Here is a 12,339-nt window from a genome sequence, read left to right as displayed (position 1 = left end):
ATTTTAAGAAACAACTACTACCGACATTTTTTTTATTCCAGTTAAGGACCTAACATTATTGGCTCTTATTAGATTTCTAGATAGATATAAACCGAATAATATCTAACATTGTGGTAAAAACGTATTGAATGTGCTAAGTTGCTAACTAATTGAAATGATTAATATTTGATATATATATTTATAGACTCCCGTTTAGGTGCAAATGCGCGTTCAGGAGAGAAATGTGAACTATCTCGCTCACGTGTCCAGATTTAGGTGCACATATAGTTATAACTAGTTATAACTAAGTGCACCTAGGTGAAATGGGTGTACTTGTAGGTGAAAGTAGGTGCACCCGATCAATGAATGTTAACAAGGCAAAATTACATGCACTTATAGGTGATAGTAGGTGCACTTGTAAGTGATTTTACCTACACTTTTTAGTTGCAAAGGTGCACCAACTAATTGTACAAAGTAACACATTTATCTGCACCGAAGGACACATGTCGCACGTTAGATAGTTCACAGTTCGCACCACATCTCGACCCTATATATAGTAAGATACTTCAGTAACTCACACGATCATGCTTGAAGCCCCAAGCAAGCATGCTTGAAGCCCCAAGCAACTAAAAATGAAACTCAGTACCTAAAACAAATGAAAGCTGATAATAGCCAGATATAACATTGACAGAGGAAAGCTAATAATGTGTTTGGGCACACAGGCAACTCACCTAGGAGTGAGCAAACGGTCGGTCGATTACATAACCGACCGAATAACCGAATAACCGACCGTGGATTTTGACCCTCGTAACCGACCGAAACCGAACGATGGTGGTTCCATGACCGACCGATAACCGACCGTCGGTTATCGGTCGGTTACCAAAAAACCGAATTACAAAAAAATCAATCAAAATTCAAAAGTCTAAATTCAAAAAACAAACAAATACATACTATTTTGTTTGCTGCCAATGGCCCAATGCCCAAATTCAAAATTCAAAATAAATGCTACTAAGATTACTAGTTGTCTAGCACACTGGCACACTGTCAGTGGGCAGTCACAACTCACAAACAAATTAGTCTTACAAAAACAGTCCAATTGTCCAAGTACAAGTCACAAACAATCCAAACCAAAGTCACAATTAAACACATAAATTCATAGATTCCGTGAAATAACATTCTGAAAAAGTGTCAAGCTTCAAATCTTCAATTCCTTCAAACCTATCAAATGAAATATAATAAAACCATTAGTATTATTAGTGTTAATACAATAAAATAATAGCAACTATCAAGTGAGCATTTTACCTTACGATACTAGAACTCTTCCAACTTGGCAACTTCTATTGATCAATCACAGGCTCCAAACTAATCTTTGAAAATTCTAAAATCACATCAAATAATATAAAAATAATTAGATAAAGATAAATAAGAAATTATAAGTTTATAACTTGAATATTTGAACACAAAAAAAAAAAAAAAAAAAAAAAAAAAAAAAAGTAAAGAAAGGATGTACCCAAGTCAACTTTATCAATCTCTCCAGTTTCGTACTCAATTTCACCATCACTCTTCAGTTTCATTCCTTAGCCAATCTTGAGCACAAATGAGAGCTTGTACAACTCTAGGAGTTAAAGAACTCCTATAACTATCAAGAACTCGACCACCCGTGCTGAACGCTGATTCAGAGGCAACAGTGGAAATAGGTATAACCAATACGTCACGAGCCAAGCTTGAAAGGATGGGAAGTCTTTGAGCATTTGTTTTCCACCAATTAAGTATATCAAACTCATCATCCTCACCACCATTCTCAAGTTGTTCAGCAATGTACTTATCCAACTCTGTGATCTGATTAGCACAACCAATTTGTTCCAAATACTTTAAGAATTCCTTATTAACAGCTTTTGGTTTCCCTTTCTTTGGAGGTTGAGGTATAGAAGGCATTTCAGCACTTACAAGCTCACTTGATTGAAAAGTCTCATTTATTGAAGATGATGAAGATTCATGCAACCTCTTGTATTGATTAAACAAATCAGCCATAACTTCTCTAAGATTTTTAGACAATTTAGAGGCTTCGTCATCATGTGGGAGTGTGGTCCTTGAGACCGTGACTGGTGGCCGACTGGCCGTGACTCCGTGTGACCATATGGAAGTGGAAGGTGACCGTGTGACGTGCGACTGTGCCTGCCTGCCTGGTGCTTGTGGTGAAGAACTGAAGACGGAACACTCTTCAGTAGTTCAGTCTTCACTGAAGAGTGAAGACTGACGAGATGCGAGAGGCGAGAGCCGAGAGGGGAGCGAGAGTTGAAAATTTGAGATTAGGGATTTAGGGTTGTCTACTTGTCTGATGTCTCTTGTGACTTGTGAGTCTTGTCTGATTAAAGCTTATGGGCCGTGGGTTTGGGGCTTGGGCTACTGACTACTAAATATTAACTATGGGCTTGGTTTATATATCTAATATCTAATTTATTAATATATATAAATATTATATATCGGTTATTGGTCACCGACGACCGATAACCGACCTCCACTAACCGTATTATAATTTATAACCGGAAAACTGAAAAATTGATAATTTTTTAACATTGATAACCGTGACCGACCGAAAACTGAATTTTTTGGGCGCTGCGATTATCGGTTAGCGGTTGTTGGGCGGTTAACCCTAAACCCACCCCTCTAAGGGGTACATTAAAATATGCAAAAACAGCGAAAACACAAACTTAGTATATGAAACGCACATATGTTCTTTCTAACTTACATTCCCTTTAATACATTCAAATATATATATAACAAATTCGCATATATAGAAGAGAGAAATATAAATATACAAAACAAATACAAAAGACAAAGAAAAAAAGAGAAGTCTAGCAAAAAGAGAAAATCTCAATTCCAACATATTGAGAATGAAATTGTCACCAATTCAAATCAATTTATACCTAATCAACAAATTCAAATCAATTTATACCTAATCAACTGATTCAAGCTTCAAGAGTCAAAAATCAAAATATGCATCTGATTTTGACTATTGCTAAACCTAAGTTCTTCTGCCTTCAATTAACACTATCTTCTCTGAAGTCTCAGCCAAAATTAATGGCAAATTGGCAGAGGGGTGGCGGCGCGGCGGTCTGTGGAGCTCTAGTCGCTGGTTCACGGTGGACAGCGACGGCAGTTTGTGGAGCAAACAGTCGCTGGTTCAGTGCGGTAGGTGGCTGCGGTTTCTGGTTCACGGTCGGCGGTGGCGGCCTCTGGTTCGCAGACGGCGGAGACGGCCTTTGGTTCGCGGACGGCGGAGACGGCCTCTGGTTCGCTGACGGCGGAAACAGCCTCTGGTTCGCGGACGGAGGAGACGGCCTCTGGTTCGCTGACGGCGGAAACAGCCTCTGGTTCGCAGACGGGGGAGACGGCCTCTGGTTTGCGATCGCGGTTCGTAGTCGGCTGCAACGAACGGAAGATTGGGAAAAAGAGGCGAGATACGGGAGTGAGAGAGCGAATAGCGAAATCGAATAATATCTAGTACGTAGTAATTCATACTCCGTATTTGGTAATGAAATAATGATTAAGCTAAATTACTTCACGGCCCTTAACCCCATTCAACTTCAGCGAATAAAACTAAAATACCACATAAAATTTGAACAGTTAAATTAAAAACATGAATGATCAAGATCTAATCTCACAATCTCACCTAATTAGGATGGTCTCACTAGATCCAAAATATATATATATACCATTAGGTATGCACAATGGCGGACCTACAATGGAGATTGGATCCACTGACCCCTCCCTAATTTAAGAGTTTTATACAATATAAATATAAAATTTACTAAAGGTTTTAGTAGCTTAGTTGGTAGAAACCTTAAAATTTTTATGGTAGGTCATGGGATCAATTCCCACTAGTAGTGTTTTGTTGTATTTTTAGTTTGTTTGTTGGTTTTTTTCTTTTTTTCTTTTTTTTTTTTTATCCCGAAGGCGGTTTGGTCCACTAATTTTTCAAAAAAATACTTTTTTAGCTCTTAATTTTAGTTTTTTTATGTATTTAGATGGTTTAAACAATCTTTTGAACAATTTTACAACCACTTTCGTAAATAGTTTCTGAGAAATAACTATGGAAACCTTATGTTTTATTACTAAATTTTAAAAAATTTTAATTTTTAATTTTATTTTTAATTAAAAAAAAAAATCGGCGCCTAGGCGCTAGGCGCCCCCTTGCCGGTAATGTTAGGCCCTTAATTGGAACAAAAAAAATGTCGGTACTATTGTTTCTTAAAATGAATGGTTCATATTATTTTGATTTTAGTATTTTTTAATGATTTTCCTTATTTACCCTCTATTATATTATTTTCTTCCCTTAAATAACCTAAACTCCGTTAGTTTAAACTTTAGTAACGGAATATTCCGTTAACTATTTATTATTTTTAAATTACTTATTAATTTCTATAAGAAATGTCTTAGGTTCGAATCTCATCCCAATTGGAGTTGGCATAATTGTTAAATATATACTATAAATATGTTAAAATGTATTAAAAATATATATAATATAAAATTTAACATAAACATTGGTCAAATAATTAGTCCGACTAAATACATAACATTCAAAGTTAACATCAAAGATTATAAATCAAGAATTTTAAAAATCATTTGATTTTTATGCATTTAAAAAAATTAGGTTAAGTATTAGCAATCTATCGTGGGCCGCTGTTGGTGATTTTAATGACCTTCTCAGTCAGAATGAGAAACGTGGCCGGGTACCGCATCCTCGATGGCTGCTGAATGGGTTCCGTGATGCAGTGGCTGATTGTGGCCTGTTGAATTTTGAATTTTCGGGTTATCAGTTTACATGGCATCGACATAGGGGATCACCAGATATGGTAGAGGAGAAACTTGATCGGATTCTTGTATCCGCGACGTGGATGGAGTTGTTTGAGGGTGCTACTGCATGCTCAATCATCTTTCCCAATAGTGATCATCTCCCCCTCATGTTATGTCCAGTTGTGGTTAATCATCTGCGCAGGCGGAGGAGGTTTTGTTTTGATAATATGTGGTTGCGGGAGGAGGTGTTCACGGAGGTGGTCGAGCAAAGTTGGTCCAAGTCTGTAGGCTTGGATGTGTTCCAGCGAATTGAAATGTGTAGTCAGGATGTTGGGCGATGGGGGCATGATTATAATAAGGGGTTTCACAGGCAGATGGATCAGTGTAAGAGGGATCTTGAAGTGTTACGGCCATGAAGGGATCCGGCGGGGGTTTCTGCTTATGATAAAACTGAGAGGGAGTTGTTGGCGTTGCTTGAGCAGCAACATCAATATTGGCGTCAGCGGGCCAAAGAACACTGGTGGAGGGGGGGTGATTTGAATACAAGGTTTTTTCATAATTCGGTAAAAACTAGGAGACGTCAGAATAGAATAGCAAGGCTGTTGAATGATGATGGTATGTGGGTTGAGGGATCGGAGGAGGTGGGGGGCCTAATGGTTGAGTATTATCAAAAACTTTTTACTGCTCAGCCAGGGGATGATGCGGAGGTGGTGGCTTGTGTGAAATCCCTTGTATCGCAGACTGATAATTTGATGCTAGAGCGTGAAGTTAGTATGGAGGAGGTTAGACTGGCCGTCTTAGCTATGCATCCTGATAAGTCCCCGGGGCCTGATGGCTTTGGACCAGGCTTCTATCAGCATTTCCGGCCGTTAATAGGAGGTGAGGTGACTTTGTTTTGTTGCCGGTTTATTCAGACTGCAAAGCTGCCAACGAAGGCTAATGATACGTTGATAGTGCTAATCCCGAAAAAACCGGTGCCGGAATCCATGAAAGACCTGCGGCCAATTGCATTGTGCAATGTCCTGTATAAAATAGCTGCGAAGGTATGTGCTAATAGGTTAAAGCCATTACTAGAGAAAATTATTTGTAAAGCACAGAGTGCGTTTGTGTCTGGCCGTTTGATTACAGATAACATAATGTTAGCTTATGAGGTGCACCATTATTTAAGGAGGAAGACACAGGGAAGGAATGGGCTGGCTGCTCTAAAAGTTGATATGAGTAAGGCCTATGACCGTGTAGAGTGGCGGTTTCTCAGGTCGGTAATGCTGAAGATGGGTTTCAGTGAAAAATGGGTAAGTATCTTATTGGAGACTGTGAGCTGCGTTAAGTATAATATTCTGCATGATCAGTGTTGGCTCGGTCCGATTGTGCCGGGGCGGGGTTTGCGACAGGGGGACCCGCTCTCGCCATATTTGTTTCTGATGGTTGCAGAGGGGCTGAGTGCGTTAATTGAGAATCGGATGAGTAGAGGGCTGTTGCATGGGGTGTGTGTAGCGCGGGGTGCTCCACCGCTAACACATCTCCTGTTTGCTGATGGCTGCTTTCTGTTCATGTGAGCAAATCCGGCCGAGAGCTTTCAAATGAGGGAGGTAATGAATGTGTATGCCCAAGCCTCTGGCCAATTAATTAATTATGATAAATCTGTGCTGTGTTTTAGTGCCAATGTGGATATGCCAACCAGGACTAATGTGGTTAATATTCTCGGGGTAGCGCAGGGTGACACGGGAGGAAGATATCTGGGGCTACCCTCGTTGGTGGGGCGCAACAAGAAGGCAATACTGGGTTTTCTGAAGGAAAAAATATTGCAACGTGTAAGAAATTGGAACACAAGATTTCTGTCCCGTGCTGGGCGTGAGGTGTTGTTAAAAAATGTGGTGCAGGCTATGCCATGCTACTCTATGATGGTATTTGCTTTGCCGATCACTTTGTGTAGGGAAATTGAGGTGATACTGAATCAATATTGGTGGTCCGACAAGGTTAGTGACAGGAGCGGGTTGTGCTGGAAATCTTGGCAGGCCCTTAGTGTCCCAAAGGCGAAAGGGGGCCTGGGCTTTAGACGGTTAAGGGAGATGAACCTGGCTCTTCTGGGTAAGCAAGCTTGGCGACTACTAACTCGTTCAGACTCATTGGTTGCACGAGTGTATAAGAGTAGGTATTACCCACATTCTACTTTTTTTGATGCGCAGCTAGGCCATAACCCCTCATTTATATGGCGTGGAATTTATGAGGCTAAAAATGTGGTGCGTGAATGGACGAGACGGAGCATTGGAAACGGACGAACTACTAAGATTGGGGCTGATCCGTGGCTTGTTTCGGCTGACCACCCATATGTTCAGACGGAGTTGGATCAGTCTATTATAGAGGCACCGGTGAGTAGTTTGTTGCGCACGGAGGGGCATGGATGGGATGTAAGTTGTGTGAGGGATGTTTTTAATGACCGGGATGCCGCTTGTATACTTAATATTCCGGTGAGTGTGCGGTTGCCAGATGATGTGTGGGTGTGGAGTGGGGAGCCAAAGGGTAATTACACGGTGAAGTATTGTTATCGGAAGCTGGTGGGGGAGTGTGTGGCAGACAGGCCCTGGCATCTCATTTGGGGCTTGCAAGTGCCCTCGAATGTTCGTGTTTTCGCATAGCAGCTTGCTTCTTCTATATTGCCAACAAGGGATGCATTGCTAACTAAGCGTGTTGCGCCTAATATTATGTGTCATATGTGTGGAGCAGTTGATGAAACGGCAGTTCATCTTTTCCGGGATTGTTGCCATGCCATGATGTTATGGACTTCCATTCAATTGCCGGACTCAGCTCATGATCACGGCTCTCTGGTAGACTGGTTTTTTGGGCATCTTAGTGGCCTCACGGGAAGAGTGCAGTGTGAGTATGTGATGTTGTTATGGGGTTTATGGCAAAGTAGGAATAATGGCGTCTGGAAGGGAATGGCTTTTGATGGGCGGCATTTGCGGCATACAACTTTGGTCTTTTGGGAGAGTTGGAGGGCGGTTAGTGAGGGTGGCGAGTGTGAGGCCAGGCAGAATGAATGTACGGGTGCATGGAGGTTACCACCGGTGGGGAGACTGAAGCTGAATACGGATGCGTCCGTAGATGTTTTGAGAAATTCAATGGGGCTCGGTTGGGTGTTGCGGGATGATGTGGGGAATTTCTTGGCAGCTAGTAGTGTTTATGTCGCTGGCTATCATACGGTGGCAGAGGCGGAGGCACTTTGTGTGCGGGAGGCGCTAACTTGGCTAAGAGGTACAGGGATGGGTGAGGTCGATGTGGAAACTGATTCGCAACTTTGTTACCATGCTATTCATGCTAGTTCTTGTTTTTCTGCTTTTGATTTTTTAGTAGATGATATTAGACAAGTTGCCTCATCAATCATTGGGGTTAACTTTCGTTTTGTAAAACGATCTGCGAACCGTGCGGCCCATGCATTAGCTCGGGAAGCCGTTTCAACGTTAGGTTGTGGGGAGTGGTTTGATATACCACCTCCGTTTCTGGTTCCGTTACTTGCTGATGATTTAATGAATTGAGTTTCTTCTTCCAAAAAAAAAAAAAAAAAATTAGGTTAAGTTTTTTTTTTCGTTTAATTAATCTTCTTTTGATTATTTAGATCATAACAAAACTTAATATTTCAATTATACTTTTGCATTATTGGTATGATTTAGGTCGTTATGGTATCAATATTTTTTGTATGTATTTTTATAATGGTACAATTGTAATTACTTTACAAATATTATACTATTATTTTTTTATTGGACAAAATTGTTCTTACATTATTGTCAAACATGTGCGACCTAACTACAAAGTCGTTGATCATAAATACAATTACACCTGGACTCTAAAACGGTAGGACCATTTTTCAAAGAATTGACAATGTTGGCATCCCACTGGCTCCAATTGAACAAGTTTACACATCATAATTTTATCAATGCATGAAAACTTCTAAAGAAATTTGTAAGTTAATTTTTAATATATCATTATAACAATATCTATTGTAACTATATATTTTGAATTATTTATTATCATCCTCTATTGACAGGAATTGTAACAATTGTCATTGACAAGCTCTCAAAACAATTTGTCTCAACAACAAATGTTAATTAAAAAAAATCAATGATTTCATTATTGTTGATGAAAAGTATGTACGCTACTTTATTACTAGCTCTTATTAAATTAAATAAATTAGTAGCTACAACAAAAAATAATACATATGCATTTAATTAATTTAGAATTAGATGTCTATAATGCCTTTAATATAATTAAAAAAATTATTCATTATAAAAAATTTGAAAGAGATATAATTTCATTAATTATATTATCTTTATTTTCTACAATTCAAAGATTCATGACTTCAAATTTATTAATTTATTATATTCACTAAATTGTCCATTGTCTTCTTTTTACATTATCTTGTAATTAAATATTAAAGTTATAATATAAAATATGTTATATATATTTATTTACCAAGTATTTTATACAAATATAATAAATATTAATATTTTGTTCAATACTTTCACATGATAACCTACAACACACATCTCACAACACATGAAACATGTAGGGGAAAAACTACCACTACCAAATATCAATAGGTGCTTGTAAGATAAAGAATTAATAGTACAATTAAGATTTCATCATATACACAACAAGGCAAATCTAAAGCTTCCTACACCATAATCACATTGCACGATGAATCCATCCATGCTACCACCAGTAATCCAATTGCACATGACACACTACAAAAATAAATAAATAAATAAAAATACAGTAACCCAATTGCACATGACACACTACCAATAAAAAAAAGACATGTACTTAAGATGAAGACAATGACAATGCTATACAAAAGAGAATTAAGAAGAATTTGAGAAATTTAAACCAAAAGTAGTATTTATTTAGACTATCATTTTTAGACTAAGTATTTAGACTAGTGTTATTACAAAGTTGCAAACACTTATTTTAGTAACAATATAATCAATCTCATATATTATCTTGCATTTATATACTTTAAATTACCGATTTAAATAAACAAATTCAATATTTATTTACTTATGCATGAACATCTCCGATATAATATTGCATTGTTATATTTTGATATACTTATTTAAAAATAATCATTGGGTAATATTTCATTCACGCAAAGCGCGTAAAACAACTAGTATACTATATATATATATATATATATATATATATATATATATATATATATATATATATATATATATATATATATATATAAGAGCGCTCATATGTGGTCATATCATTAGGTGTGGCGATGTGGTCGTATCTGTGTCGTGGAATCAGTTTAATCTAGCGGCAGTGGTTAATTCTGAGGATTTTCCCGTGTTTTGGTAAGCGGGGGTGTTATGGTAATTATAGTGGCCATTTATAGCGGCGGGGTTCCAGAATACACCAACAGTGTTGACAACATGCACCAATAGTGTAATAAAACACACCACAGTGAAATACACCAATAGTGTATTCCCGAACACTATATGATGTATTTATTCATATCTAATGGCGCATTTTTTGTGATGTGTACCTAATTTGTGTATGTTTTTTGCTGTGCATTTCATAACATGGATGGTGTATATTTGTATAACAATTGGTGCGGTCGCACTGACCACACGGGAAGGAGTTGCCGCATTTGAACTTGGCACCAATGGGAATCTCCAAATACATCTGAGTAAGGCTAATAATGCACCAATTACACAAATAAAATACACAACAATGTGATTTCCCTTATTCTGGTGCCCTATGACGAGTTTACCCTTGCAGTTCGCTGGGTAGGAGAACATGCGCGAAATTCTGGAAGAATCTTGATTAATGTGATTCATTGGATTTATCTAATCTAATGGCCTGTAATTGTCCATATGACCACACCTAATAACATGACTGCACTTGATCGCCCCCCTCCCCCCCCCCCCACACACACACACACACACACACACACACACACACACACATATATATATATATATATATATATATATATATATATATATATATATATATATATTATATATGATTCCAATGAGAACACCTTTTTAGGTGAATTGTGAGATTGATGCACAAGATTTGATCTCACAATATCACCTAGACCAATCTAGATCAATCGCATTTGCACATATTTAATCGCGTTTGCAGACACTTAATCTAGACCATTAAAATTAATTAAATTGATGCACAAGATTTCATATTACAATCTTTTATATATATATACTTAATCTAGACCATTAAAATTAATTAGATTGATCCACAAGATTTGATATTACAATCTTATATATATATATATATATATATATATATATATATATATATATATATATATATATATATATATATATATATATATATATATATATTGAATCTGGTGAGGTTTTCTTTGGCAGGTAAGGTGGTGAGGCTTGATCTTGTGCGTCTATTTTGGGTGTTGGACGAATGAGATGGATGAGGCATTATGTGCACGTGCGTCTCATTGTGGGTGTGTGGGGGGTTTTATTGTCTTTTTAATTGTATCTTTATTAGGTTATATTTATTTAGATTAATTTAATTGCAGATTTTATGGGCTTGTGCATTGATAATTATGGTAGAAATCGGATTTTATTATGTGTGCCGTCTCTTTCCATTCAAACTGTCGCTTCTTCTTCTTTTAGTTTTCTTCTCCCCGACTGCTCATCTTCTTCGTTTCTTCCTTCTTTTCCTATCGTTTCACGGTTGTCCGTTCTTGCACAAAGGTCTAGCGTTCGGCATGGCGGGCTCTTCGAACCGGAGTTCCAAGCGGCTGAGGGCGGCGTTTTCCAGCGGCGTTCCAGGTATTGCTTCTGTGTTGTGGTGTTGATTTTGGTCTGGGTGGGTTGTTTTTCTTCGAGTGTTGCCGGTCGACCGTTTTTTTTATTTTTTTTTTATTTTTTTTTATTTTTCCGGCCGGATACGTGATTCATGGGGCTTGTTTTGTTTTGCATGGCACCGTCTGGGTCGGTTGTCTGTGGTGGGGGGGGGGGGGGTGAGGCGGCGCCCTTGTGGTCTCTGGGGGTTGTGTTTCTAGGGTTTCCGGTTGGGATGGTTCGGGGTTGGTTTTTGTTTTTGTTTTTTTGTTTTTTTGTTTTTTTGTTTTTGTTTTTGTTTTTTGGTTTTAACCGCCGTGGCGGGTTATGCGAGCGGTGTTGATTGGGCGATGTGGTGTTTTGGACAGGGTTGGCGTTGTTGTTGTTGTTGTTTTTTTTTTTTTTTTTTTTTTTTTTTTTTTTTTTTTTTTTGTTCCCAGTTAGCAGTGGGTATGTGCGTTATATCATGTCGGCGTGTGCAGTCGTCCACTGATTGGTTTCAACTATGGGTTGTTTAGAAAGTTATTTTTGTTTGGTTTCATATTGTTCGCATTTTTGGGGTGTAGTATGTACATATGTTTTTTTTAAAAAAAAATTTGGATTCCTCTTGTTTTATTTGGAGCATATGATAGGTGGTAGGGCGTTGTGGGCTTGCCGTGAAAGGCTGGGTGTGGGTGTATGCATGCAAAGAGTCTGTGAGTTTGTCTTATTTGGTTGTTTATACGCTTTTCAG

Source organism: Ipomoea nil, unplaced genomic scaffold (genome assembly GCF_001879475.1).
Source record: "Ipomoea nil cultivar Tokyo-kokei standard unplaced genomic scaffold, Asagao_1.1 scaffold0319, whole genome shotgun sequence".
NCBI lineage: Eukaryota > Viridiplantae > Streptophyta > Magnoliopsida > Solanales > Convolvulaceae > Ipomoea > Ipomoea nil.
The sequence above is the reverse complement of the archived record's forward strand: the minus strand, read 5'-3'. Positions refer to the sequence as shown.